Consider the following 4,394-nt stretch of genomic DNA (forward strand, 5'->3'; position numbering starts at 1 on the left):
AAAACCCAAACAGTGTGTTGCTAAGCACACCACTATTACATCGTTAATTTGCACGGTAACAGGGCCAAGGTCATTTCACGAATGGACACATGCCAGGTAACATAAAAATAACACTTGTCCTTTTTAGTATTGCAATCTCAGAAAGAAAAGACCTTGTCCTAGAACTTTTCTGACAAAGGGAGTGATTCAAAATATTTACTGCTGGTTAACTTTTCCTTTTACTGAAATCAGACTGAATGTTCCTAGGATCTAGCTTTCCTCTGATTAGTAAGATAGAAGTCGTAGTTGTGCGTTAATACATAATATGATGATGTATCTGTGGCGAGCTTGTAATACCACAAAAAGTGTAATCAAATTTATGCAGCTGCCCTCTCAAAAAAATAGCTTAATAAAACAAAAAGTATCGTTTTTCTGAATATTCATTATGGGCAACTAGTTCTGAATGAAATATAAATTGAATTGGTCACGAGAGTATTTAAATTGTTACTTCCACTCAAGGCTTCCTAAAAGACTTCTTTAGTAACTACCGCATGTTGACTCACAAAAACTGTGCTTCATTTAACTGAATCTACCATTGGTATGGATTTGAAATAAAACATATAAGATTTATCGCTTGGGCTATTATTGTGCCTCATATACACAAAATTCCCCATAATGACATCACCTAAAGTAACATGAATCACAAGTTGTCCTTAGCACACCCTTACAAAAATCAGTTTTTCAACGGATATTAGAAGATCATGTCAGGTACAGCTTATTCGGTGAATGAACTACCGACAGCAAGATAAAGATATTTCACAAACAGAACGCAAGCTATTTCAAAGAATCGTATTCTTTGAGAGTCAGTCTGCCCTGAGCTAGACAGATTTGCACTAGCCAACGTGGCTCGCCCACTGCCAGCATTTCGTAGTGCATAACGGTTAGATTTGCCCAGGGGAGTTTTGTTGTTAATAAAGTGTCTGACACCTACAAACTATTGCTGATTCACACACACACATACACACACATATATATATATATATATATTTATATATCTATACAGGGTGTTAAAAAAAGTTACGGCCAAACTTTCAGGAAACATTCCTCACACACAAATAAAGAAAAGATGTTCTGTGGACCTGTGTCCGGAAACGCTTAATTTCCATGTTAGAGTTCATTTTAGTTTCGTCAGTATGTACTGTACTTCCTCGATTCACCGCCATGATTTCATATGGGATACTCTACCTGTGCTGCTAGAACATGTGCCTTTAAAAGTACGACACAACATGTGGTACATGCACGATGGAGCTCCTGCACATTTCAGTCGAAGTGTTCGTATGCTTCTCAACAACAGATTCGGTGACCGATGGGTTGGTAGAGGCGGACCAATTTCATGGCCTCCACGCTCTCCTGACCTCAACCCTCTTGACTTTCATTTATGGGGGCATTTGAAAGCTCTTGTCTGCGCAACCCCGGTACCAAATGTAGAGACTCTTCGTGCTCGTATTGTGGACGGCTGTGATACAATACGTCATTCTCCAGGGCTGCATCAGCGCATCAGGGATTCCATGCGACGGAGGGTGGATGCATGTATCCTCGCTAACGGAGGACATTTTGAACATTTCCTGTAACAAAGTGTTTGAAGTCACGCTGGTGCGTTCTGTTGCTGTGTGTTTCTATTCCATGATTAATGTGATTTGAAGAGAAGTAATTAAATGAGCTGTAACATGGAAAGTAAGCGTTTCCGGACACATGTCCACATAACATATTTTCTTTCTTTGTGTGTGAGGAATGTTTCCTGAAAGTTTGGCCGTACCTTTTTCTAACACCATATATATATATATATATATATATATATATATATATATATATAGTATCGCTGTGAACGCACATTGGAAGCGTGTATTCATCATCCTCATACTGGCGGATCACCCGGCGTGGTGGTATGGGGTGCCATTGGTTACACGTCTCGGTCACCTCTTGTTCGCACTGACGGCACTTTAAACAGTGGACGTTACATTTCAGATGCGTTACGACCCGTGGCTCTACCCTTCATTCGATCCCTGCGAAACCCTACATTTCAACAGGATAATGCACGACCGCATGTTGCAGGTCCTGTACGGGCCTTTCTGGATACAGAGAATGTTCGACTGCTGCCCTGGCCAGCACATTCTCCAGATCTCTCACCAACTGAAAACGTCTGGTCAATGGTGGCCGAGCAACTGGTTCGTCACAATACGCCAGTCACTACTCTTGATGACCTGTGGTATCGTTTTGAACCTGCATGGGCAGCTGTACCTGTACACGCCATCCAAGCTCTGTTTGACTCAATCCCCAGGCGTATCAAGGCCGTTATTACTGCCAGAGGTGGCTGTTCTGGGTACTGATTTCTCAGGATCTATGCACCCAAATTGAATGTAATCACATGTCAGTTCTCGTGTAATATATTTGTCCAATGAATATCCGTTTATCATCTGCATTTCTTCTTGGTGTAGCAATATTAACGGCCAATGTGTGTGTGTGTGTGTGTGTGTGTGTGTGTGTATGTGTGTGTGTAAAGACTCACACCTGTTTGTGTGTATGTGAAAGCAGCAATAGTTTCAATGTGTCATATATATTCTCAGCATGTGTAAATGCAGGCACTTTCAACAACACATTATTTCACGCTATAAGAATATCCGTTTATCATCTGCATTTCTTCTTGGTGTAGCAATATTAACGGCCAATGTGTGTGTGTGTGTGTGTGTGTGTGTGTGTAAAGACTCACACCTGTTTGTGTGTATGTGAAAGCAGCAATAGCTTCAATGTGTCATATATATTCTCAGCATGTGTAAATGCAGGCACTTTCAACAACACATTATTTCACGCTATAAGAATATCCGTTTATCATCTGCATTTCTTCTTGGTGTAGCAATATTAACGGCCAATGTGTGTGTGTGTGTGTAAAGACTCACACCTGTTTGTGTGTATGTGAAAGCAGCAATAGTTTCAATGTGTCATATATATTCTCAGCATGTGTAAATGCAGGCACTTTCAACAACACATTATTTCACGCTATAAGACAGAACATCGTATCCATACCATAGTCATGGGCAGATGAATAAGAAGCCTTCATTATTGTTCTGCTTTTATATGACCAATGACTTTGACCCTGATTACCTCGTTGGCTGGGGCCCTCTTGCTCTTATTAACCTTATTATGTACACTATCACAGCAGATCACAAACGAAAGTCAATCAGTGGGTTCAAAGGTGAGAGAAAAAAATCAATTGGAGATACCTGAGATGAAACAAACCGAATCTATAGAATTTGGCAAATATCCAAATATAATGGACAACTTTCATCAGAGTCTCTTAAAATGGGAGAACAGGCTATAAACATTTTTTTTAACTAAAAGGAAGAACACATTCCAAGGTGACCCCTTTTCATAACCTCTACTGCTAGGAAGTCGTATTTATTTGCAAGTACAATCAGAAATAAAATATTTCAATAACGACTAAATAGCAGAAAATTTTTTTGATAAATAGTCTTGATAAATTTCAACATGTTCCTCCCACAATTATCATCAATGTGAGGGTAATTTTATTATATGATATTGATTAACAACAAAAGTAATAATCTTATACGTGCAACACTGATCTAGTAAAATGTGAGAAGTTCCCAGCAATGATAGCTGAAAGATGTTACCCATATCGAAGACATGATTGTAATATGATTTAAAATATTTACAATTAACGGTAGAAGTTGTGCAAAATACTTAGATTGAAAAAGCTCTTGCATAAGAGACAAATGTAAATCCTCACAAAAATGAAATGACTTAGTCAAAGCTATGGCCCCACTGTTGTCGTGATGTAAGTGAACATCAACAGCTAATATGTGAAAGTAATACAAAATACAAAAATATGATATTAAATAGTGTAAAATGTTAACTCAAGACCTCGCTGTGGATGTGATGTAAATGAAACATACGTAGCTAGCATATCAATAGAATTACTGTAAGAAGCTTAAGCTTAAGGTTACTCTCAATAGCTAACTCACATGTATGTAATTTACGTGTACTATCTTAACTGTTTTATAAATCTGAGCACCCATCTCATTCATGCTCTTCTTTGGGGTAGAATTGTATATACCAAAAAACGGAAGATTATTGTTTTGGCAACTTCATCATGGTCACATGAAGGACACATTAAATGTGTAAAATCACTAAGTCGATGGAGATAATCTATACAGAAGAGATCAAACAACTCTTAATACTCGAGACCCGATTATTTATCATACCAATGATATTACTGCAAAGCATTATGAAGTGGCTTCCAGTATAGCCTAGTGATACACAAAATTTGCCTCAGGTGGCATGTGCAGTTACTTAGCTAATGTTGTAATTACCTAGGCTCAGTACGTGAGAGCATTAATGAA

This window comes from Schistocerca nitens, chromosome 2 (genome assembly GCF_023898315.1).
Source record: "Schistocerca nitens isolate TAMUIC-IGC-003100 chromosome 2, iqSchNite1.1, whole genome shotgun sequence".
NCBI lineage: Eukaryota > Metazoa > Arthropoda > Insecta > Orthoptera > Acrididae > Schistocerca > Schistocerca nitens.